General features: G+C 39.2%; 1 protein-coding gene and 1 non-coding gene across 4 annotated transcripts in view; one reads left to right on the top strand and one right to left on the bottom strand.

Annotated features, from left to right (window-relative positions):
* Window positions 1–27,235, top strand: part of APBB2 (amyloid beta precursor protein binding family B member 2) — a 222,928-nt gene that overhangs the window by 69,446 nt on the left and 126,247 nt on the right. The window lies entirely within an intron of this gene.
* On the bottom strand, window positions 26,167–26,294 carry LOC126032789 (small nucleolar RNA SNORA11). The gene has a single exon (XR_007503986.1). It is a non-coding gene; the product is annotated as a small nucleolar RNA SNORA11 (small nucleolar RNA).

Genomic DNA, 27,235 nt, shown 5'->3' with positions numbered 1-27,235 from the left:
CCTGTGGAGCTTGAAAGATCCATACAGGAAGATTGATTGTCAGTTATGAAAATGCTGTGGGGAGAGAATTCTGGTAGTTCTTAGAGCACAGAGCTAAGGAAAGGGATTCTGAGAGGGTCTTCTGGAAGATCTGAAGACTGAAAGAGGGTTATCTAGGGTGGTAGGTCTAGGGGTGAGGGGATAAGAGCTGGGTCCTAGGAGACCCTGAGAGAATGAAGATGGGAGCAGTATAAGTCTTAAGTTGTTGAGAGGCACCTCTAGAATCTATAACCCAAGGAGTAAAGGGTTGTAGTGCCAAGGGAGGCGAGAGAGATGGAGAGGGGCCATATTATCCAGAACTTTGGTCCTGATTTGTAAGATAGTTGAGAAATACATTGAGGACAATACCAGTTGTGTTTTGAGAAAATAAGTGACTATGGGATGGAAAATCCACACACAGGTATTCTGGATCCTTATTTTGTCACTGGCCTCTCTAGTTGTATGGTGTTGCTCAGAGATATCTACTAAGGGTAATATCTGAAACCACACAAAATGGAGAATGTTATGAGGGAGACTAATTGTGATCGAACAGAGTTGTCAGAGATATGATGTTGAGACAAACGTACTGCTTTATGAGCACATTAAATAATAAGGTTTGGTCCATGCCATTTCAAAGCCAGATGACAGCGAACAACAGCTCCAGAAGTATGTAAGAGAAAAGTGCCTCGTTTCTGTTGGGGACAGAAATCAGAAAGTGTGTGATGTTTTTGGAGTCTCTGGTTTGTGGCTGACATGCACAATGTCTAAAATCAAAATCCCTGGAAGGTAGGATGATAGCTTTGAATTCTCCTAGCAACAGCTGGCTCTGAGCTCAGTTACATGCACTTTGTATCAGATGAAACAAGTGTTCCAGCTTCACACAGTGACTTCCCTGGAGCTCTGCCCACTCTTAATCTCATGCCTAATGACTGTCCACCTGTTCCTGAGAGAAGCTGTGATTTATGTGGATTCATGATCTTTTGGGGGCACATCAGAGCCTCACATGCAATATTCAGGGAGTCCGATCTTGAATTCCTTTTATTCTTGATCATCTTGTTCAATGTTTGCGCCTTGGTGATTATGTTTCTTGTGGCCACCAAGGCCATATCTAGTACTGCCCATGTAGGGAGCACTACAAGAGCCCACATAGTGCTAGAATTGAATTTGGGACCTCATGTTTGAAAGACATAAACTCCAGCTCTTCAAAATTTCTTCCTGGCTTCCAATGATCACTTTATTTATTTCTTCAAATACATTAGGGCCTCCCAACAGGGAGAACATTTCTTTTTTTTTTTTTTTATCATATAACCTAAACTAGTAAAATGTTTTCTTTTTTTTCCAAACTTTTTTTTATTTAAACATCTTGATTACATATATGATTGTGATTAGGTTTCAGTCATGTAAAGAACACCCCCTTCACCAGTGCAACATTCCCACCACCAATGTCCCAAATCCCCCTCCATCCTACCCCACCCCCACCTGTACTCCAGACAGGCTTTCTGGTTCCCTCATTCATTCACATGATTATGGTAGTTCTCTGTGTAGTTATTTCTATCACTGCACTCACCACTCTTTGTGGTGAGCTTCTTGAAGTGAGCTGGAAGTTCCAGACCTTCTCTCATTGTCTCTGAGGATTGTTGCAAAAATGACTTTTTTTTTTCTTAAACCCATAGATGAGTGAGACTATTCTGTGTGTCTCTCTTTCCCTCTGACTTATTTCACTCAGCATGATAGATTCCATGTACATCCATGTATAGGAAAATTTCATGACTTCATCTCTCCTGATGGCTGCATAATATTCCATTGTGTATATGTACCACAGTTTCTTTAGCCATTCGTCTGTTGAAGGGCATCTTGGTTGTTTCCAGAGCCTGGCTATTGTGAATAGTGCTGCAATAAATATAGGTGTGAGGAAGGAGTTTTTGTATTGTATACTTGTGTTCTTTGAGTATATCCCTAGGAGTGGAATAGCTGGGTCGAATGGGAGCTCAATTTCCAGATTTTGGAGGAATCTCCATATAGCTTTCCATAGAGGTTGGACTAGACAGCATTCCCACCAGCAGTGGATAAGAGTTCCTTTCTCTCCACCTCCCCGCCAGCACTGATTGTTCTCATTTTTTGTGATGTGTGCCAATCTCTGCGGTGTGAGGTGGTATCTCATCGTTATTTTGATTTGCATCTCCCTGATGATTAGTGACGAGGAGCATTTTTTCATGTGCCTTTTGGCCATTTGTATTTCTTTTTCATCAAAGCGTCTGTTCATTTCTTCTCCCCATTTTTTGATGGGATTAGATGTTTTTTCTTGTAAAGTTCTGTTAGTGCCCTGTATATTTTGGATATTAGCCCCTTATCTGATGGGTATTGGTTGAATAGTTTCTCCCACTCGGTGAGTGGCTCTTGTATCCTGGGCACTGTATCTTTTGAGGTGCAGAAGCTTCTCAGCTTAATGTATTCCCATCTGTTGATCCTGTTTCCACTTGTTTGGAAAGTGCAGTTTCCTCCTTAAAGATGCCTTTAGTCTCAATGTCATGGAGTATTTTACGAGAACAACATTTCTTCTGATATTTCACCAGGCATGGGTGTTCTTGACTACAAAATGCATGCCCCAGTCTGTTGAGCCCTCACTCTGGCCCAGTGCTTTCTAATCTTGAAAACAAAAAAAAGTACTCTTTCTTTCTATTACCAGAAAACTGGTCTGCCCTCCTGAAGAGAAAGAGGTCTAGGGTGCAATTTCAAACATGTAATTTACTCACTGTGGTCTCACGCACCTGCCAGGACTGTTATGTTTGTGAGAATTGTTGCTATATACTGATGTCTTACTTTGCTAGGGTGACCAGACCTAAGGAAATACCATGGATGAGGTGGTTGAAACAGCACATGGTTATTTTCTCTCTGTTTTGGAGACAGGAAGTCCAAGGTCAAGAGCTGGCTGAGTTGGTTTCCTCCGGCATTCCTCCTCTTGACTTGCAGGTGGTCAGACACTTACTTCTCACATAGCCTTTATATTGAGTGCACTTCCAGCATCATTTCTTTTAAAAGGACATCAGTTCTGTGGTATCCATTCAGCATCTTCTATTAATGAAATTACTTCTTTAAAGACCCTCCTTCCACTCATTTTAATTATGTTGAAAGTTTTAGTTTATGTCACATTGCAATATAATATGTAAATTTCAGGTGTGCATCATGAAAAATCCACATGGGGATTCCTACACCTCACAGGCACTGGCAATTTCAGCTTCTAAAAGTATGTTTTGAAAGTACCATTTCTATCTATAGATATCTCTGTTGGTGAGAAATAGGATGAAAATGAGAAGTGCCTTATGATGAAGTATTCAATGGAGAGATAATATAGACATCTGCCCTGCATATAGCTCTTCCAGTTTGAGCCTTGGCACCACATGATCCTCCCAAACACCTGTGACCACTCCTGATCACAGAACCAGGAATAGCTCCTGAACAGTGCCAGGTATGCTTCCCTCACTCTCCTCTATAACCCAATGATGAGTCTACTTGACTGTTTACTCTGCATGCAAGGGTAGCAAAAAGTAAGTGACTGCTATCATGGCAGAATTATTAGGAGCTATAGCTGGGCCCAGTGGAGACAAATTACACATAATGAAATGGTCTTTAGGGCATTAGACAGGATGAACATTTTTCATATATTTGGATCTTGCTGATGGTTGGAAGTAACATTTAGCAAAGAACCTTCCTCATAAATGCCAACCCAGTGATAATTGGTTATACTGTCAGCTTTTGCCCAAATCCTAAAATACAATCTAATCACAGACCTTGGAGAAATGGAATTCTTTCCGCTAATGTGTTTACACATTGTCGTCACGACAGGGTTATTTCATCTTCAATGCTTAATTATCTCTGCTAATGAAGGAGAATATTAGAGTGGAAAACACAGAGACACTGATTCATTTTTAGTTTCTTAATCTGTGTCAGTAGGTTTTATTCTGGTTCTTAATTCTAGCTTTCTTTCCTGCTCATTAAACAGTTCTGTATAAACACATTGCTTCAACTTGTGGTCCTCACCATTAAAAGATAGAGACTGGTTAATAAATGAATGTTTTATTCATGGAGCCCCATCCCAATGACTAGGGTTTAGGGGACATGAATGAGACCCAGAAATCTCTATTGTCAGCATGTGACTGACTCGGGGGCTTATGGTGGGGACCTCGTGGTTAGCATCTACTGTGTCTTCTTGCCTATAGAAAACTGCCTCTTGGTTGGGATACATCAATAATCTCATCGACCCAAAATCCACTGATTAGGGGCTTTAATTATGCCTGAAGAGTGAATCCCTGTATTGTAGACGATAGCAGAATCACAGGACTGATCATTTTTGGGACTCTTGGGTTTGCCCATATTCCAGGGGAGGGAGTCATTCTAAATAAGTTCATCAGATTCTGTCTCCTACTTTATTACATCAGATGGTTTATTGTATGGACACCAGATCTTCTCTTGTTCAATTAAAACTGTAAACATGTAACTTCTAGAGATAAAAGATATATATGCATATATACACATGTATATTATTTTAGAGGGTCACAGGGCTTTTTCTAGGCTCTGTGCTCAGCAGTTACTCCTTCAAGGCTCATATGCAATGCCAAGGATCAAATCTGGGCTAGCTGCATGTGAAACAAGTGCTTTACCCACCGTACTACTTCTCTGGTTAGAATTGATAGTTTAATATAACTTATAAACTTATTTTAAAACCTTACTAAAAACAACAGGGATTTCTAACTAGTGGATGGTTTCTAATTTACAACATTGGGGAAAATATTACTTTGCAGAGCAAAGTATCTAGCTTTTGCTTCTAAGATTGAAATCATCAAGTGCCATAAAACCCTAGAGCCCAACTTGTTGCCCAGATGCTCATTGGATGGGACATTTCCTACGTGTTTCTCCTTCAGGGGAAGCCGGGACATCATCTGTCTCTTTGTATCATTTCTTTTTCTTTCTATTGTTTCTCAGCCTTTTTATTTTTAATAGATGAGCTCCAAAATACTCATTAATCTGGAGCTCATTGACTTTAATAAAACAACTTTCTTTGTTTCCCATTATTGTCTTGAATTAGAAAATTTTTCATCTAGTGTGTTTATGAAATAATTATTCAGTGAAATGGAATCTTGGATGAAATGAGTTTTGGGTTGCTTATTTGTATGTGTATAATCTTCATTCTATTCCTAATGACTCATATAGTCAGAATTGTACAGCTGAGGATGGAGTGAGGAATCAATGAATTTTGGGGTGGGAGGGCAAGGGTACACTTGCCCTCAGGAATCACCTCTGGAGGGTCTCAGATATCCATCTGGGATGACAGGGGTCAATCTTGGCTCAGCCACCTGCAAGGAAAGAGACTTACCCACTGTACTGTTGCTCAGCCCAGTCAGCAATTTTTTTTATGAGAACGAACTGTTTCACACACACACACAAAGTGGTTCTGTGATTGATGGTTGGATTGACATTAAATAGTTTTCTACACTTTTTTTTTCTATATTTAGAGATACTTAGTAGTTTTTTTAACCTATTTAAATATGAATAGGGTTGAATTTTTTTTCATTTCTGCTTCTGGAGTAGAATCATACTGTTGTCAAGACTTTTTCAGCAGTGATTTGTATTCATGCTCTGCTCCATAGATTGTTGAATGGAATCATCCCCTAGCTGAAAAAGTGACTCTTACCAAAGAAGCAGTTTATTATCATCCCTGAATAAAGACCCTGAATGTGTCTGGAGGGAACAAAATGTCCCTCACCAGCAAGTGGTCAGGATCCTTTGTGACTGATTCGGCCTCAAAACTGCCTCAGTTGGGGCAAAGCAATGGATTGCCACTGACAATAACAGGCAAACTTAGGTCTTTAGTACTTGTCAGGGCATATTTGTAGGCTGAGTCCCCACCAATGAGAATGAGTCCCCACAAGACTGAGGAAACAACGGGCCATTGGTTATTTTTTTGGTCCCCACCTCCCTTGCTTTTCCTTAGCTCTAGCTCTTGATTTCAGGGACAGACAAGAGTGTCCTTTATATCCATGTGGACATGGCTGAGCCACTCTGCCACTCCTGCTCAGCAGCCCTAATTAGCAGCCTGTCATGCAGCCAGGGTCTGTGTTTCTTGCTCTGTCTTGCAGGACATTCATGAAATTATTTGGGTTAGTCTCTGTTAGCATGAAGGTCCTTAGAGGCGGCATTCCCAGTGTCTTCCTGGATGGAAAGAGCATCACCTGCTCTAGTGCTTGCTAGTCTGGGAGCCTCAGGCCTCTGGGAATGAGAAGAGATTTCAGCACTCACAGATCTGTATGCGAGGCCCTGGGTTTGATGTGTGGTGTGGCTCTTTTTCAAAATGTGTTTGGATGCTCTTGAGACAAAACACAAGTTTCTTTTCAAAGTACATCAATTTCTTTTTCATTTGAGTCTTTTCTTATTCCTGGAGGAACCACCCAGTGGTTCTAGGAGCTATAGTGCTGGGAGGCGGGGGTAATCATAAGTGGTGGCAGGGATTTAACCAGAGTCAGCCACAGGAAAACAAATGCATTAACCCCTAGCTATCTTAGTGACTGAGACCCTCTGCCCTTCATCTAGCAAGAGGCTTTGTGTTTTAATACATTTGGAGGTGTTTCTTTACCTTCACATTCTTGGCCCAGTGTTTCTTGTGTGCAATAAACCAAGATGATTATCAGCATGTCTTGATGGTACAAATCACCACTTCAGTTAATTTATTTGAATAAGTGACCTTCATCCACCAGTATCCCAAGACTAGAAGTATGATCTGATCCCCAAGTATGTCTGGATCCTCACATAGTAAATTTGAGTCCACTTTTGAGGGTAAACACTCTAGATTCCAATTGCTTTTAAACACTTGACTCTATGCACACTCTTCTGTTTTTCAGAAGTGGAAAATTCCTGTTGCTCAGGTTCTTAGCCTCAGGCAGTTGAGACTAAAAGCAGAGAACTAGAGCTAAGAGGGCTAAATTCAGTAGAATTTATTATAGAATTATTATAGAAAAGAAAGGGAAGGTGAAAGACAAGAATGATAAGACAGAAAAAGGCAGAGAAACTGGTACATGGAGTTTCCTTAAGTAGGAAGCTTGGGAATTGTGGAAAACTTCTTTTATATTCTTCTTCCTATGGAGAAAGGTGAGCAGTTTAAGACATGGATGTTGGGAAAACAAAGGGGGCTATGGAAGATGTTTGAGAGGAATATGCATATCGGGATCCATTCTCAGCAATTCTCTTTAGCTAGTCTTTCTATACTTGCTCTGAAGATTTTCCTCTTGTGCAAGTGTAGCTTTATCACTGTAATAGTGGTATTCTTAAAATCTCCTGACTCTGAAACAAAAGATTTAGGGGACTAACTACCTTAACTAATATTTATTTGGGGAAGGGAACCACATACTGCAGTGCTCAAACAAAATTCCTGGCTCTGTGCTTAGGGATCACCCCAGGCAGTTTTGGGGGCACCATATGCAGTACCTGGAATTGAACCTGGTCAATAGCATGCAAAACAAGTTCCTTCCTCTCCCCCCATGTTAGCTCTCTGACCTGAACTAATTTTAATGTTAAAACTGGAGACCTGTCATGTGATATTGGATAAAAACTTACCATCTTGGCTAATTTACATGCTGCATAAGTCCCATTAATTTTACTAATTAGTCATTACCATCCGTTATACATTTTACATAAAATTAAAATAAGCACTTTTAAAAAATTGCTCATGGCTTGCCACTATAAAACTGGGAAGTTTTGATTCCCAGTCAACACTATTGACATTTTTTTAGATCTGAAAAGATGGTTTTGAATTAAAGATTGATTTTCGTAAATTTTCTGCATTCAGTTAGCTGTCACTCAGTTTTATAGAGAAATAATAACTGTTTTATGTGAAACAAATACAGCTTGAACTTTATTAATATTTTATGAGTTTATTTAAACTAAACTACTTCAGATTTCTAATAATTTTTGCCAGAAGGAAAAAACACAAATTCATTTTTAAGGAGTATTAAGATAACTTAATTTACTACTTTGGATTAAATGAGAATGCAAGTATTCATGTGATTCCCTTAAATTAGAGTTTATCCAAGTCCTAAATTAAGAAATTAAGTAAAGAATTGGTTTTTGTCTTGTGAGGAATGTGTTGGGGAAAGTAGGGTTTGTTTCATTGCTTATGGCCTCCTGACTTATCTGAAAGTTATTCATAAAGCACCAATGGGGACTTTATAGCATATAACACTTTCCCTTCTAGGCCAGCTATCAGGTGGTAGGAGATAAAGCTCTGTGACCAGAATAGAGGTCAGGCCAGTTAGAAAATGAAGCTATAACAGCACATAGAACCTTCCAGGTATTGTACATGATGCTGATTACCTGCCAGTAGTGGCCATCGGACTCATTCATGGGCACAAGGAACTGAAATTCTATTGCAGAAACCCATCCATGATTAAATAAAGCATTTGACAAAGCTAGTCGTTGCCTTGACTGCCCAACAAGAACTAGATTAGTGATGCAAAGCTGACACGTGGGCTCAAAACAAGTACAAAACCAAGAGTCTGTGCTTCGTTGTGCCCCCACACTGAACTGCTTTCAATTTAGTTATTTATCAAAGAGCTTGCAGGCACTTGCTCTGAGCCTCATGACCTTCATTCATTTAGGACCATAGCTAATATGATTCTGTAGTAGACCAGCAGATCTATCCATGAATTGAAACGGCAATTTAGGGGCAATTTTTTTGGGGGGGCCACACCCGGCGTTGCTCAGGGGTTACTCCTGGCTGTCTGCTCAGAAATAGCTCCTGGCAGGCATGGGGGACCGTATGGGACACCGGGATTCGAACCAACCACCTTTGGTCCTGGATCGGCTGCTTGCAAGGCAAACACCGCTGTGCTATCACTCCGGGCCCGCAATTTTTTAATTATTAAAAGGTGAAATTATGCCTTGGGCACTTTAGTAAAACTGAGAATTGAGCAACAAGCCTGAGTTGTGAGGGCCCCACTGAAAGATTAGCTCCATAAAGCTGAGGCCATATTTCTCCTCTGTATCCTCAGAATTGTCAGAGACCTGGAAAAGCAGTGAGTGTTATATTCTGTTTGCTGTGTGTTACATTGAAGAGTTTTTTTCCTCAGTATCTGAAGGACAGTACAGTGGGTAGACACTTGCCTTGCACACAGTTGACCCGGGTTCAAATCTCAAAACCCTGTATGGTTCTCTGACCCTCATCAGGAGTGATTTCCTGTGTAATGAGACAGAGTAAGCCCTGAGCTCCACTGGGTTTGGCCCAAACACCAAATAATAACAACAACAATAAAATAGGGCCAGAGTAATAGCACAACGATAGAGCATTTGCCTTGCATGCAGATGACCTGGGTTGGACCCAGATTTGATTCCTGGGATCCCATATGGTCCCCTGAGCCTGCCAGAAGCAATTTCTGAGCATAGAGCTAGGAGTAACCCCTAAATGCCACTGGGTGTGGCTCCGAAAATAAAAAAATTAAATTAAAAAATAAAATAATGAATTTCTTCTCTAGCTGCCTCTTGGTGTATATATTTAAGTGAGCTAGTCTGAAATCAGTGTTGCAGACAGTCATTTCAGTACCCTCTGTTCAGGAACCAATAAAAGGGTTGGTTGGTTTCATCTCCATTGACATGCTGTCACCATAATAAAGCATGGGCTTTGTTGTATTTTGAATAACTGTAGATACTATTTATTTACTAATGTACTGATTTGTTGAATCTACTTAGCCCCTTGTTTATTGCACTTATTTTTTGTGCTTGGTCCTGGGTTGGAGTCCCTGGGTGCAGACTCTGCCTTTGAAGGAGTGGATGAAGCGATGGACGAAATCTGGTATCAATAGATGACAGATGCCATTTACTTGCAAGAGATTTAGAAAAAAAAACTTTCTGTATTTTCTGGTACATAGTTGGGGCCTACAGATGAAACATAAACAAAGCAGATTAACTAGAGGAAAAATAGAATGCAAACTTCTCATTCCTCAGGAGGAAAGCTTATAAGCCATTGAGTTCATTGCTTCTGAATAGATGGACAATTTCAGAAACTCAAAAGCCTTCAGTTTCAATTAATTTCTAGATTTCACTGAATTATTCTAGATCAGAACTTTACAAACTTACTTGACCTTTTCAGAAAAAAATTCACAGCCTCCTCAGTTGTACCCAAGGTCACTACTCCCTTCCTACATTGTTTTAGCGCCCCCCAGGGGTAGTATCTGCCACTGCAGGAAATTCAGGGAGAGTCTGAGACAGTGGCTGACTAAAAATATTAAAAATTGGACCAAGTTGGGGCTGGAGTGATAGCTCAGTGGTAGGGCATTTGCCTTGCACGCGGCCAACCTGGGACGGACCCAGGTTCAATTCTTGGCACCACATATGGTCCCAAGCTTGTCAGAAGCAATTTCTGAGTGCAGAGCCAGGAATGACTCCATGAGCGCCTCCAGGTGTGCCCCCCTATAAATAAATAAAAAAATAAAAACTTGGACAAGTTAAATATATTAACTAGAGAGTCCAATTATATTTACTAGAGATTTTTTCTATTTGAAAAAGATGCATTAATGACTCCTTTACAATGCAAGCATGCTAAAACAAAATAGCATATAACCTATAATCTGATAGATTATTTTAATACTAGATAGGTATATGGGGTGTCTCTATGTTTGTTTTGTTGTTGTTGTTATTGTTGTTAAACACCCTTCTTTTTTGTCACAGAGACAAGAACTGAGCCTTATATCTTAATTCCCTTTTGGCTATTGTCATAAATGGACCATAGGAATCTTTATTGAAGTTAAAACAAATGTGAATGTGAAAGAATTTGTTATTCACTCTGATTGTTTCATATCTGAGAAACTAGTTTAAAGCTGGACATGAATTGGAGGGATGCTTTGTATTGATTTCAGTGCCTAAGCAAATGATTTCTCACCTAGTGTCAGATTAAGAACAACATATCAAGAGAACTATTAAACATAAATGTGATATTCTGGTATTAAATTAGGGATATTAACTCCTTCCAGTCTCCAAAATACCCTTACTAAACAAAAACCAAGACTTCTTTAATGACCATTTAAGGAATTTTTTTTAGAAAAAGCATAACAGAATCCAAATGCTGCAATGTTGTCTAATAGCTACAGGATGGGGCCATGTAAAAAGAATGAAAAGCAGCTGACTTCACCATTTTCCCACAGAAAGTTTGTCCCATATCTGCATTTTAAAAACATTCAAATAATTCATAGAGAGTCCTCTTCCATTTACCACATCCTTAATTTGAATGAATTGAGAATACTTTTTTTTTAACTTAGGAGCATGTCCTCCCATCAGAGAATGGAGGAAATTTCATTTAAAACAGTGATCGAAGGAAACAAGCCAAAAAGAGGTCAGATTATAAATGTCACTGGACTATTTCTCAATATGCAGTTTGAGAAGCTAGAGAGATAGTACAGTGATTAATATGCTTGCCTTGCAGATCCCAGGTTACCCCAAAGTTAGTTAAATGCCTTTCATAAACAACACAGAGGTGGAGGAGGAAGATGGGGCAATGTTAATTGAAAATTCTGTGTGTGTGTGTGAAAACTAGGAAATTAATTCTGTTTACAAACTTCTCATTATTTATTTATTTTTTGTTTGTTTTTTGTTTTTGGCCCACACCCAGCGGTGCTCAGGGGTTACTCCTGGCTGTCTGCTCAGAAATAGCTCCTGGCAGGCACGGGGGACCTTATGGGACACCGGGATTCGAACCAACCACCTTAGGTCCTTGGATCGGCTGCTTGCAAGGCAAACACCGCTGTGCTATCTCTCCGGGCCCTTCTCATTATATTCTAATTCATTTGTGAATCTCCAGCCCAGAAAAAAGACTGGAAGAAATAATAAAGAAGACTGCAAACAGAATTTTCAAATTGATCTATATATATTGTCTTGCAGGATGTCCCTCATCTAAGTAATTTGGTTTTGGTTTGATGGGGCTTGGAGAACACATCTGGTGTGTTTGGAGATCATATCTATGTTTAGTGAGGTACTCCTGGCTCTGTGCTTAGACATCACTCTCCGTGGTGTTCCTGCAGGGAGACTGAACTCAGGCCTCCCACATGTGAAGCACACATTGCATGTTTTTAGCCTGCTAAGTTCTCTTCAACGCTAGCATCTAAGTAATCTGGAGGGGCAGGGAGGAGATGAACCTCCAACTGCCCCTCCAAATCTTATCCTTGAATCGGAGGATCACCTGCTCATGAAAATACATCCATCGGAAGACAAAGAAGACTGAAGCCTCCAAGTTGGAAGATTTAGGGTATTAATAGTCAGTGTCAGGCAAAATATGTTTAATAAACCCTGACTGAATTATAGGATGATGTGCCATATATATTTTATCCTCATAGAGAAAATATAGGTACTTTGCACAGTTTCATAGATTTTCTTTTAAAAAGCCTAGTCCCGTTCAATTACTTAAGAGAATTTAAAGACATTACATTGGATACCCTTGGGCTGAAATACATTTCCTTAACATTAAAATTGCTGTGTTTTCATTATTTAACCTGATTGATACCCCTGCACCCCCTTTAAACTGGAAGTCAAATTGTCATGTCAACAGTTAGAGCCTAAGAGAAAGGCCCTCTTTCAAATGACCAGTGTCTTAGGTTTTTAATCATTGATTTTCATGAATAGCAAACTTAAATAGGGATGTAGAATTTGTAATTATAGTTTGCTTTGACTAGATATTTACACTTCTCCTACTGACTTGTAAATTTTAAACATCATTTGCTACATATTTTTTTCATTAAGGCACATAACTTCATCTCCTTTGCTTTTGTCTTGTCAATAATTACATTCATGAACTATCTGAATTCTCAGCACAGGACTTGGGATAGTTTGTTGTTGCTGCAATAAACTCTGAACTCAGGAATGGGATCATGAAGCCTATAAGGAGAATCTCTACCTCTGTTCTAGCTCTCTCCATTAGCACCTAGGCCACTGTACAATCCTCAATACCCAGAGCAATGGATGCTTCATACTGGAAATTATGCTAAGAAAATTGCCTTAATTCTTTACTCAAGGGAAGTGTTAGTAGAGGGAAGAAAAGCAGATTCGATTTTGAAATGCCTAATGAGGAAACATTTCATGGAGAAACTAAACCTTGAAGAAGAGGACTGAATATAGTTTAGAGGCTGATAGAATAGAAGGAAATTTATTCCAGGGTAACTACATGGATCAAAGCTCTGGGCTTCATAAATCCATGTCATGAGGCAGAGAGGCTGCCTTTGACCCTTACTGGAAGGACCAATGAGCGGATGGAATGGCAGAGAAAGTGGGAGTCATAGAAACATACTGAAGTTTCTGCCATGCTATGGGAAATATTTTGTCTAAGAGGAGTGGGAAGTGGTTGAAATGATCTGAGAAATTACTAGTTTTAATACAATTCATGTGCAGTGAGCATAGCCCTTACACTTGCAGTTATAAACTATTTTCAAAGCCAGGGGAGACTTAAAAGTGTAAGGGGAGGCAGTGCTTTGGGTGTAACCATGAGGACTGATTAAACATGGAAATATGGTTGAGAAAGTGTTATTGACAGCACACAGACAAGTTTGAAAACTCGGGTCTTAAAAACAGCTATCTTGTCTGTGTAGTCACAAAAAGGGAGTTTTATAAGGAAAGAGAACAGAAAGAAAAGGGTGGACTGCACTTTTGTGGACACCAGAATGAACAATATAATTCTCCTTAGACTGGTTCCCAGAGGCACGCTCTATCTTATCTACAAACCTAAACTAAATAAAGGGGTAGACTTTGAGGGGAAAAGTAAATGGAAGATAAGCTGTCATTAGTCTTTGGGGTAGGGACAGTTATCTGTATTCAGTACTTATCTGTGGCCGGTTTCAAAGAAGGTTAAAAAGTAGAGCAGGAATATGAGAACCATATTCTAGTAGACTCAATTCCTAATGTTGCTATCTTTGCACCTTAACCAGTATGTACTTAAGAGCATACTAGAATGCTAGGAGTGGGACATTCTGCCCCGAATCCAGTCTGCCATAACTAGCTTTAGGACCCTGAGTGAGTTTGTTACCCTCTCCCAGCACTATTTATCCCATGTGGACTAGGTGTCACCTCCTTTTCAAGGGCTCTTGTGAGGAGTCAATGGCACATGTAGTCTTAGAACAGTGCTGGCACATGAGTAGTGTTTCAGCAAATGTTCATGGTGTCTTTCCAGCCAGAATTGTGGATAAGACAGACTCTGCTGGGCCCCTTAAGCTTGGCAGACATTTTGGGGCTTCCCCGGGCTTGCTTCAACCTGGGAACTTTGATCTTCTCTGGCATTCATCCCCTGACGGCTTGCCTAGGCTGAGGTGAGTGTTTCCGGGCCCGAGTTGCGGATAAAGCTGACTCTGCTGGCCCCCGTAAGCCCACTTATAAGGGGTCGAAGCAGTGGCCGCACACTCCACCTAGCCAATGAATACCACCACAACACGTAGAAAAACCCACTGCATAAGCGTGACAATGGGGAAACTACGCAGACCAACTTCAGCCATAGAGAATGAAGATGGAATTTCTGATGACCCAACAATGGCCAACCACCTAAGCAGTCTTTCAGAAACAGAGTTTAGAGAAGAAATATGGAGACTGCTCACAGAACTCAAAGAAAGTATAAATCAGAACACTAATAAAAATCAAGAGAATATGAAGATAGAAATCAGAAAACTCCAAATTGAAATATCAGGTCAAATAACAGGTCTGAAAAACTCAGTAGACGAATTGAAGAACATAATGGATGAGCTTTCCAACAGGTTAAAAGCAGCTGAGGATAGAATTAGTGCGCTGGAAGATGAGATGCATAACAACTTTACACATCAGAAGAGATTGGAAAAAAGCCTTAAAGGATCAGACAATGGAAAAGTTACTCAAAGAATATGAGCAGATGAAAATAGAAGCCTTTGATAAGCTCAACAGAAACAACTTTAGAATCATTGGAGTCCCAGAGACCCAATAAGAAAATCTCTAGGAAGAATTAGTAGTCAAGAACATCATCACAGAGAAACTACCAGAGCTAAAGAAAACATGTGACCAAATCCTGCATACCGGAAGAGTACCAGCTAAAAAAGACCCCAGGAGAAACACCTCAAGACACATCCTAGTCACAATGATGAATCCCACAGATAGAGATAGAATACTGCAAGCAGCAAGATCGAAAAGGGAAATTACATTTCAGGGAGCATCCTTGAAATTTACAGCAGACCTGTCATCAGAAACACTCAAGGCCAAAAGGCAGTGGTGGGATATAGTGACAAAACTCAATGAAATAAATGCTTCACCAAGAATACTGCACCCAGCAAAACTCACTTTCAGGTTTGAAGGAAGTATACATGGCTTCACAGATAAACAACAGCTCAAAAACTTTACAGACTCAAAACCAGCCTTAAAAGAAAAACTGAAAGTTCTATTCTAAAGACAAGACAGAACAAAAAACACACCAAACTTCTACACAAAGATGGCAATAAATCCCATGACAATTATTTCTCTCAATGTCAATGGACTAAATGCACCCGTTAAGAGGCACAGAGTGGGGGCCGGGCGGTGGCGCTAAAGGTAAGGTGCCTGCCTTACCTGCGCTACCCTAGGACGGACCACGGTTCGATCCCCCGGCGTCCCATATGGTCCCCCAAGCCAGGAGCGACTTCTGAGCGCATAGCCAGGAGTAACCCCTGAGCGTCACCGGGTGTTGGCCCAAAAACCAAAAAAAAAAAAAAAAAAAAAGAGGCACAGAGTGGCGAAATGGATCAAAAAACTGATGCCAACCTTCTGCTGCCTACAAGAAACACACCTGAATAGTCAGAATAAACATAGACTCAAAATCAAAGGCTGGAGGAAAATCATTCAAGCAAACAACACCCTTAAAAAAGCGGGGTGGCCATACTAATATCCGATGACACAAACTTTATACTCAGAAAAGTTGTAAGGGACAAAGATGGATATTATGTACTAATCAAGGGATTTGTACAGCAGGAAGAAATCACTCTCCTAAACATATACGCACCCAATGAGGGACCAGCAAAGTATTTAATACAATTGTTGACAAATCTGAAAAAGGATATCAATAATAACACAATAATGTGGGAGACCTCAACACAGGCTTGTCAACACTGGATAGGTCAACCAAATGGAAACCCAACAAAAATATACTAGACCTGAAAAGAGAAATGGAAGAAAGAGGCCTAGGAGATATATATAGGATACTCCATCCTCAGAAACCTGGATACACATTCTTTTCCAACATACATGGGTCATTCTCCGGGATAGACCATGTGCTGGCACATAAAACATACATTCATAAAATCAAAAAGATAGAAATTTTACAGGCTACCTTTGCTGACCACAAGGCTCTGAAGTTAGATGTGAACTACAAAGGGACACAGAAGAAAAAATTTAGCACCTGGAAATTAAACAGCCTACTACTGAACAACCAGTGGGTCCAAGATGAAATCAAAGAAGAAATCAAAAATTTCCTGGAAACAAACGACAATGAAAACACGAACCATCAGAACCTATGGGATACAGCAAAAGCAGTACTGAGAGGAAAATTTATAGCTTTGCAAACACACATCAGGAAGGAAGAAGGAGCATACATGAATAGCTTAATGACGCAGCTTATAGAATTAGAAAATGATCAACAAAAGAAACTAAAAATAGGGAGACGGAAGGAAATAACAAAGCTGAGAACAGAAATCAATGAAATGGAAACCCAAAAAACAATCCGAAAGATCAATGAAAGCAGAAGTTGGTTCTTTGAAAAAATAAACAAGATTGATAGACCATTGGCAAAACTCACAAAGCAAAAGAGAGAGAGAAACTTGATAATGCATATTAGAAATGAAAGGGGGGAGATCACTACAGATACTGCAGAGATTCAAAGGGTATTCAGAGAATACTTTGAGAAACTCTATGCCACTAAATATGAGAAACTGGACAAAATGGATAATTTTTTGAACTCATATAACCTTCCACGGTTGAATAAAGAAGATGTAGCATATCTAAACACCCCCATCACTATTAAGGAAATTAAAACCATAATCAAAAATTTGCCCAAAAACAAAAGCCCAGGCCTTGATGGATTCACGAATGAATTCTTTCAAACCTTCCAAGAGGAACTACTACCAATCCTGGCGAGGCTCTTTTATGAAATCGAAAAAACAGGAACACTTCCAAATAGCTTTTATGAAGCCAACATCACCTTAATACCAAAACCAGATAGAGATGCTGCCAAAAAAGAAAATTACAGACCAATATCTCTGATGAACACAGATGCAAAGATCCTCAACAAAATCCTGGCAAACAGGATCCAGTGTCTCATCAAGAAGATCATTCACTTTGACCAAGTAGGTTTCATCCCAGGAATGCAAGGATGGTTTAACATCTGTAAATCTATCAACATAATACACAACATAAACAACAAGAAAAATAAAAATCCCATGGTCATATCAATAGACGCAGAAAAAGCATTTGATAAGGTTCAACACCCATTCTTGATGAAAACTCTCAGCAAGATAGGAATAAAAGGAACCTTTTCAATGTAGTTAAAGTCATCTACCACAAGCCAGTGGCAAATATTATCCTCAATGGAGATAAGCTAAAATCCTTCCCTCTAAATTCTGGTACAAGACAAGGCTGTCCTCTCTCACCACTCCTATTCAACATAGTACTGGAATTACTGGCTATAGTGATTAGGCAAGAAAAAGATATCAAGGGAATCCAGATAGAAGAAGAAGTCAAGCTCTCACTGTTTCCAAATGACATGATACTCTACTTAAAAACCCTAAAGACTCTACCAAAAAGCTTCTAGAAATAATAGATTCATATAGCAAGTGGCAGGCTACAAAATTAACACACAAAAATCAATGGCCTTTTTATACACTAATAATGATAGGGAAGAAATGGACATTAAGAGAACAATCCCATTCACATTAGTGCCACACAAACTCAAATATCTTGGAGTCAACCTGACTAAAGATGTGAAGGATCTATACAAAGAAAACTATAAAACACTGCTCCAAGAAATAAGAGAGGACACACAGAAATGGAAACACATACCTTGCTCATGGATTGGCAGGATCAACATCATTAAAATGGCAGTACTTCCAAAAGAATTGTACAGATTTAATGCGATTCCTCTAAAGATACCCATGACATTCTTCAAAGAAGTGGATCAAACACTTCTGAAATTCATTTGGAACAATAAACAACCTCGAATAGCTAAAGCACTCCTTGGGAAAAGGAATATGGGAGGCATTACTTTCCCCAATTTTAAGCTGTATTACAAAGCAATAGTTATAAAAACAGCATGGTATTGGAATAAAGACAGACCCTCAGATCAGTGGAATAGGCTTGAGTACTCAGAGAAGGTTCCTCAGACATATAACCACCTAGTTTTTGATAAAGGAACAAGAAATCCTAAATGGAGCAAGGAAAGCCTATTCAACAAGTGGTGTTGGCACAACTGGTTAGCCACTTGCAAAAAAGCGAACTCAGACCCCCACCTAATACCATTGACAAAGGTAAAATCCAAATGGATTAAAGACCTTGATATCAGATCTGAAACTATAAGGTATATAGAACAACATGTAGGTGAAACACTCCAGGACATTTAGACTAAAGGAATCTTTAAGGAGGAGACAGCACTTTCCAAGCAAGTGGAAGCAGAGATAAACAGATGGGACTGTATTAAGCTGAGAAGCTTCTGCACCTCAAAGGAAATAGTTCCCAGAATACAAAGGCCACCCACTGAGTGGGAGAAATTATTCACCCAATACTTATCAGATAAAGGATTAATATCCAAAATTTACAAGGTACTGACAGAACTATACAAGAAAAAAACAACTAACCCCATCAAAAAATGGGGAGAAGAAATGAACAGACACTTTGAAAAGGAAGAAAGGCAAATGGCCAAAAGGCACATGAAAAGATGCTCAGCATCACTAATCGTCAGGGATATGCAAATCAAAACTACTATGAGGTACCATCTCACACCACTGAGATTGGCACACATCACAAAAAAGGAAAACAAGCCATGCTGGTGGGGATGTGGAGAGAAAGGAACTCTTTTTTCACTGCCTATGGGAATGCCGTCTAGTACAACCTTTATGGAAAGTGATATGGAGATTCCTTCACAAACTTGAAATTGAGCTTCCATATGATCCAGCTATACCACTCCTAGGAAAATACCCGAGGATCACAAAAATACAATACAAAAATCCCTTCCTTACACCTATATTCATTGCAGCACTATTTACCATAGCAAGACTCTGGACACAACCAAGATGCCCTTCAACAGATGAATGGCTAAAGAAACTGTGGTACATATACACAATGGAATACTATGCTGCCGTCAGGAGAGATGAAGTCATGAAATTTTCCTATACATGGATGTACATGGAATCTATTATGCTGAGTGAAGTAAGTCAGAGGGAGAGAGAAAGACGCAGAATGGTCTCACTCATCTATGGGCTTTAAGAAAAATGAAAGACATTTTTAACAGTATCTCAGAGACAAGAGAGATGAGGGCTGGTAGGTGCAGCTCGTGACATGAAGCTCATCACATAAGTGCAGTTGGAGAGATGACTACACTGAAAACTATCGTAACAATGTGAATGAATGAGGGAAGTAGAAAGCCTGTCTCGAGTACAGGTGTGGGGGGTGGGGAGGAGGGAGATCTGGCAAATTGGTGGTGGGAATGTTGCACTGGTGAAGGGGGGTGTTCTTTACATGACTGTAATCATACAACTATAATCATATTTGTAATCACGGTGTTTAAATAAAGATAATTATAAAAAAATGTTCACGTGACCACTGCTAATGAAATGTGAAGTATTTGTTACTTTTTAATTGTTTACTTATTCTTGAGAAAGTGATCTAATTTTGTTCTTTCCCCCAAATAATTCAGATTTTCCCCTCCAGCCACACTCATTTCTAATTTGATAGGTTGTGAATTATCTATTATATGCTAAGAATTATGCTTAGTGTTTAGGAAGCAAAGACAAATATATGAAGAATTAATCACAGGTGCATAGTCTTCAATGCTTAGCAATTGGTCCCTCTAAAAGAGTGGAGGAAAAATAGTTCACTCGTGACAAAGGACCATAGAAAATAGAGTGGGAATATTCTTGATATGCAGTCTCTGAACTGTTCATTTTGATTTTTAAAGCATCTCCTAGTAGCAAATGTTTTCAGTCATTTATATGTACATCTATATAGATAAAAATAGCATTTTTCCAGCTCTGTTTTATTTCACATTTATAATTTAAAATATAGATATAGGTTTCTGTCAGGCAGTATTATAAAAAGACAACTGTATATATTACATTATGTTCATTGCTAAAAGTCAAATTTCCATCTTTCCTTATATAGTTGTTCCCTTCACCCATCCCTTCCCTTCTGACCACTATTATTTTAAATTACAACATTAGAATGAAGTATAGACACTTTAGTTTCCTTTCGCCTAGTTTTGAGGACTAGTCTTTTATGTCTGAAGAGCAAAACTAATCCTAGAGAAGTTGTAAACGAAGAGTAGTTGAAGGCTCTGAGTGCCTCAATTGATGTCAGTTCCCTACATAGCATTTTAATATTTAATCATGAACTACTTTTATGTCCTTCCATTCAGTTCCACATTATGTTTCTCACGATCTCCCCAAGTTCAAAGAAATTTGTATGCAAGAATTCCCCCTCTTGAATCATTGGTTCATTGGAATACTCCAGAACAGTGCTAGCCATTAGAAAGGCAATGTGAGCCCTGCATGTACTAATTGTACATTTAATTAGTAAAAAAGAAATAGGTGACGTTGATTTTTGAAGAATTTTATAAATTATTTCCAGTCAAGTTAGATAAAATGATTTGAAAGAACAGTGTTCTTGTTACTTACTAAGCTTTCTAAATTCAGTATGTATTTTGTGCATTCAATTTATCCACTTTTCATTTGTGATTTATGGTTACTGCATTGGATGGCCCTGCTTTAGATGTTGGGCTTTTCTGAGCTCTGGGCCATTTTAGTAGCTATATGTCAGTTCCTTGGCTGATTTTTCACTAGTACTTTTATTGTTAATGAAAATATGTAAATGTAAAGGAGTTTAATATAACAATTGCTTCAAATAATCTGTTGACAAAGCAGGAAGGAATAGGTCCTGTAGCTAAATCTACCTGTATTTGAATGAATAATAGCTCAGGAGAAGTAGAAACTTACATAGACAGCATCAGCCAAATGCCTTTGGCCACAAGAAGTAAGAAAAACTAATACTCTGTTTAGTTTAAGTTTGTTTCAGGAGAGCAGGGGTTCATGGTTTAGAAAAATTCTCAGGCCAGACTCCTACTATTAAGACTTGCCTTTGGTATAGTTTTGCTGGTTCACTGTGTTTTCTATCATACTTCTAGACTTTTACTCTTAGAATTATGCATGTTGGGTATCTGCAAAGACCTTGTGCCTGGAATTTGTTAAAAGAGAGACGTATTGGACCAGAGTGATGGTACAGAGAGTGTGGTTCTTGCCTTGCCCATTGCTAACTTGGCTTTGATCCCTAGCATTACATATGGTCCCTGTGCCCACAGGGAGTTATCTTTGAATGCAGAGCCAGGAGTAAGCCCCAAGTACTGCAACTGTGGCTTCAAAACTAAACAACAACAATAACAAAATAAATGATAGAGGGTACAGAGAAATAGCACAGCAGTAGGGCATTTGTCTTGCATGCGGCCAACCCTAGGGGGACCCAGTTCAATTCAGGCATCCCATATGGTCCTCCAGCCCGCTAGGGGCGATTTCTGTGTGCAGAAGCCAGGAGTAACTTCTGAGCACCTCTGAGTGTGGCCCAAAATCCAATCAATCAATCAATCAATAAAGTTTAAAATAAATAAATAAAATGACAGAAAAGTCTTATTGAACACCCCAACATGAAGTCAATAATGACTTCCAGCAGTGGAATGGGCTTTATGTTTGGAAGAACCACAGAAAATGCTCTCTCTGGGATCAATGCATAATAGATAGACTTGGAGCAGAGGAATCCTCCTTATTCGGGCAGCAACAAGATTTATTGTTCAAAAGGCATTAACCTTTTCACAAAGAGTTGAGAAGGGAATATGGATCCTACTTTAAATCAAATAGGCTTTATCTTGTCCTTTAACTGCCATGGAGAATTCTGGGATGATTCAGCAAGTCTCTATAGTCTTCTTATTGCTAACTGAAAGAAACAGAAGACCATCTATTGCTAATTATAACACTACAAACTTGCATATATACCTGAGCTCATGGGTTCTAGAGTATTGATGAAAATTTACATAGAAAAATTCAGGTGATTGGGGCCGGAGAGATAGCACAGCAATAGGGCGTTTGCCTTGCACACGGCCAACCTGGGAGGGACCTGGTTCGATTCCCGGCATCCCATATGCTCCCTGAGCCTGCCAGGAGTGATTTTTGAGTGTAGAGCCAGGAGTGACCCCTGAGCACCACCAGGTGTGACCCAAAAACCAAAAAAAAAAACAAAAAACAAAATTTAAGGTTTATTATAGAGGTTATGTAGATAGTTTCCTGATAGTTTCCTGAGGTCCAGACCTCTTTTTATTAGTGGATGTGTGCAAATGTTGCAAGGCTGCAAGGGTTTGGGGACCCAACTGCCAGGTGGGGTGAGATGTCCACCTAGAGACACCAAAATGTGGTGACCCAGGACATCTGCCAGATCAGCTGGGAGAAAGAGAGAGGGGCAGAAATATCTCTCCAATGCTTTATCTCTGATCCTGGTGGGCATGCAGGCTCAGCTCCAGACTCTACTCCGGGATCTGCTAAACCCACCCCCATCAACTGTCGGACTTTTTCCTTAAATACCTGCCAGACTGTTGTCTGTTAGTGGAGGGGGTCATGTCCAAGGGTTGTGTCCAGGGGGCATGTCCAGGTCCAATTACTATTACAAGAAGTTAACATATCAGCAGATATGGCTGTCATAACTTTCAATGCCTGGTCCAGATTACAGTTTCCTGGTCCTATCTTTGTACTATTTGTTTGCCTTTGATGTGAGATGGCTTGGTCTCATCTCTGTGCTGCTCTCTGTCCAGTTGTATGTGTTCTTGGTCTGAAATTTGTTCTGAAACCTGCAGCTTGAACCCTGTGTCCTCTTGCTATGGCCTGCTGCTCTGTGCCCTCTTGGGCTATACTCCAGTGATTTTCCATCCTTTGGCTGTCTTTGGTCTCCACATGCACATGAGTGGGAGCCCAGGCCTCTATCTGGACATAGGTGAAGGAACAGAAAAAGGGTTGTCTAACTAGGGGCTTCATTTTATCTCTTATTCTCTCCTATCCAAAGTCATTCTATTACCTGTTTTTTAATGGGTACCCTTTTTTCGACATATGAGATTTAATATGATAAGGTAAATTTAGTTGGCACCTCCCCCACTACACTCCCAAGTAACATTAGAAGTCATTGAATAAGCACAAATAAATTTAAAAACCAATCCAAAAGTTTCAAGATAAGTCATACAAACTCAGACCACTTTCTTGCTTGAATCTTTAAATAATCCCATCCCTTATCTCTGGTAAAACACAAAGTGATGCTCTCTAGTTGCCAACGTTTTTTTAATGGTTTGTTGAAAAGAAACAGCTTATTTGGACCTCAGTTGCAAGTTGTTAATTTTATGGTACAATTCATGATATAATTTTGCAATTTTCCATCAGTGAAAAACATTTTTCTTTTATGTACTTTCTGATTCTCTTTTTTTCTATCATTCATTTATTTACTCATTCATTCTTCACACCTTGAGCAACTGTCCTATTAGGTATATTAAATTAGTTGGTATTCAAAAGTATATTTGATTGAGCATTAACAGGCTTGTAAACTTTGGTGCCTAACATCACTTTTTTAAACAATGGACAAAAGTATATTTGAGATGTGCTTTGTTGTTTAATATTTTGTTGACTTACTCAAGGGTTTTTCCACTGTTTGCTTTTTTTTCTACTCAGTTGTGTGTGTCTCTAATGCATTTTCCGTACTTATCTCACTTCCTGGTGCTTTATGATGCATATCCACATCATGTCTTTTCCCTTCATAGGATGTTCCCATTCCCAATATGCTTCCACTTCCTCAACAGTGTGTAATCCCATAGGAAGTACTCTTCACCTGTCTTTTGATGGGGCTACATGTGAGAGGAAATGTGGGATCTATACATATTGGACCTTCATATATGGATTATTTACTTGGGGGAGAATGACTTCTTTCCCTTTTGAGTGGATAAGGAAACATATGGATGAGTATATGCTGATATAATTTTGTCCATAGGGAAATGCAGGATTTTAGTGGTTGAGTCAGAATATTTGACCAATAAAGCTGTAGCTTGTGTTGTAATAGTAGTTTTACAGTTCTGTTCTTGTAGCTCTGTTTCTCACAAAGCCCAGTGTCCAAGAAAGAAATCAAACTTTCCAAGGGTGGGCTGAGGACTAAGTGCAAGGTTAGCCATTACTCACAGGAAGAATGTTTCTTCTGCAGTTCTTACACTATCTGTGGAGCAGTATAAAGATAAAAATATGATCATCAAAACAGAACATGGAAGAATAAAAGTTACTACCCTTAAAGATAAAATGCCTTGGAAAATCCTCACTGGAAATGTGTTCTTGCTTTAAAGGTAATTTATTTGCTTTGTTTCTCCAAAGGGAATAAACAATACCAACAAAACTTTTTCTTCCAGATTCTTTTTACTTCAGATTCTTTGAGTAGTTACTTGCCACAGTAATATTTTTTAGGGATAGAGGGATACTTTTCTCCATTCTTTCCTTTAAGAACATCTCTAACACTAAAAGACATACACATAACTTCTACCAGGAAAGATGCACGTGTGTTTGCCTGGTGTTCAATTCTCCACATTGTCTTAAGCTGTTCTATGGAAGTTGACCTGCAACAAGGAAAACTTTAGCCAAATATCTGATTCATTTGTTTCCAGAGTTGCACTATAAGATCTAAGATTCACATCTATGTGATTAACAATCTTCTCTTCAGAGATTTTCGGTCATAGTCATTTATTGCATAGAAAACGTAATGGGGAGGATTGAAGAAGAAGATGCCTAGAATTCAAGAGGAGGAGACCATCGTTTAACAAATGGACAGAGCTAACAGATCTTGAAGGAAGGAAGAAATTGTAACAAACCCAGTACAAAAAATGTGTGTGAGTTTGAGCTTTAGATTTTAAAAAATAAAAACAAATGAAAAAAATAATTATTCTGAGAGATAGTACAGAAAGCAATGTAATTGCCTTGCATGGGACCAGCCCTGCTTAGAATCTCTATTACCACATATGTGCTCCTGAGAATTGCTGGAATAATCCCTGAGCACAGAGTCAGGAGTTAGCCCCCGAGCACTACCATGTATTGCTCCACAATAAAAAATACTCAAAGAGTTGGATCACTGTATGACTGAAATTAGTTTAAAAGGAAAAAAAATAAATTAAAAAACTCAAAAATTATCGCTTCTTGGCCTTTTGGCTAAGATCAAGTGTAGTAAAAAAAAAAACTCAAAAATTAAAACCAAAAATAAAAAGCTATACAAAGGGCTGGAGTGATAGTGCAGTGGATAGGGCATTTGCCTTGCATGTGGCCAACTCAGGACAGACCCGGATTTGATCCCTGGTGTCCCATATGGTCCCCCAAGCCAGGGGCACATAGCCAGGAGTAACCACTGAGCATCACCGGGTATGACCCAAAAACAAACAAACAAAAAAAGCTATACCAAATAACAGTGCATTTGAAATCTTTTCCAGGCATTCTACATACATAGGGACTTTAATACTTGGACCTTTAACACCTTTGTAATAGGAAAATAATTTAGCATATTTGAATATTGACTGGAACTTGAGGCCCGGTTCAGTTCATTGGTGTACTTGTGGGTGAATGTATTCTAGCAACACTGATTCTAGTTCCCTTGCTGGCATCAAAGTGGGCTCAGCTCAGACTCAGCAGGCAGGGATTTCTGGGTGGTAGGTATCTCCCTCCCTATATTTCCTTCTTTTCTTTTTTCTCCTCTTAAAAGAGTAATTACTCATTCCTTCAGTTATTAGCTAGGTACTCTCTGGAGTCTCAAAAAATAAAATCTGGAAAAAGGGAGCCATTCCCAATTACATTCACTCCCATTTAAAAAAAAGTACTTTTTTCTTTTCCTGTGTATAGGGTATGCGGTCATAAGAAAATTACAAGGTTTGTGACCCTCATTGGTAAACCCAGGTTCCTGTTTGGTGTGTCATAAACAGAATAATTATTTCTGTAGGTCCTCCACTCTGAGCATACCACCAAAGCAAAACAAAACTACGTATTCTATGTTGGACATGATTGGGTATAATTTTTGCTTGACTGAACTAACAAAAAAACAGAAAGAGAACCAAGTATAATCTTAGCAGTATGGAACTTAAATCTAATATATGAGTAGAAGCATCTTGTATGATACTTTTTCTGAACTTTTTAACTAGTGGGGACCCAGACCTTAAACAACAAATAGTTCTATACCCAAATCTTTACAGAAAGTAAATCTAGGGACAGGAGCTGTAGCACAGTAATAGGACATTTGCCTTGCATGCAGACAACCTGGGATGGATCCTGTTTAATCCCTGGTATCCCATCTGGTCCCCTGAGCCTGCCAGGAGCAATTTCTGAGCACAGAGCCAGGAGGAACCCTGAGTGCCACCCGGTGTGGCCCCAAAACAAAAAGTAAATCTAAAACTTTGAATTTATTGTTGGTACTTTTTAAACATAATGTTTTCATTTACTTGTCTTTTCCTGGAATTTTGGCTCAATTACCTAATAATTTCTGATGCTAGGTTTTATTTTAAGAAGTGTTAAAAAAAATAAAAGACACTTTCTACACACACATCCTTGGCAGATGGAATCCACAAATACCTCTGCCTCTTCTCTATCTGTAAGTCCCTGCATCTTTGAAAACACTTAGAGCTCTACATACTGCCCTTTGCTTGCTAGAAAGAAAAAAAAAATAATTAAGCGTTGCACAGGTATGCAGCAGCTTATTAGTTTTGCCATTATGTTCTCCTCTGAGGAGACTCTTAACTTTTTAGGTCAAAGTCTTGAATCTTGGATCAAGATTGGGAAAGTTGAAAAAAGAAAGTAATGGCCTCTGATACTTCCCAGGTAGTATTGGATCTGGTCTGGTCAGAATGGTCCAGCTATGTGATTAACCTCCAAATTAAGCTCCAAATTTGTTTCATTTCTACAAACCCTGT

Source organism: Suncus etruscus, chromosome 16 (genome assembly GCF_024139225.1).
Source record: "Suncus etruscus isolate mSunEtr1 chromosome 16, mSunEtr1.pri.cur, whole genome shotgun sequence".
Taxonomy (NCBI): domain Eukaryota; kingdom Metazoa; phylum Chordata; class Mammalia; order Eulipotyphla; family Soricidae; genus Suncus; species Suncus etruscus.
The sequence above is the reverse complement of the archived record's forward strand: the minus strand, read 5'-3'. Positions and strand labels throughout refer to the sequence as shown.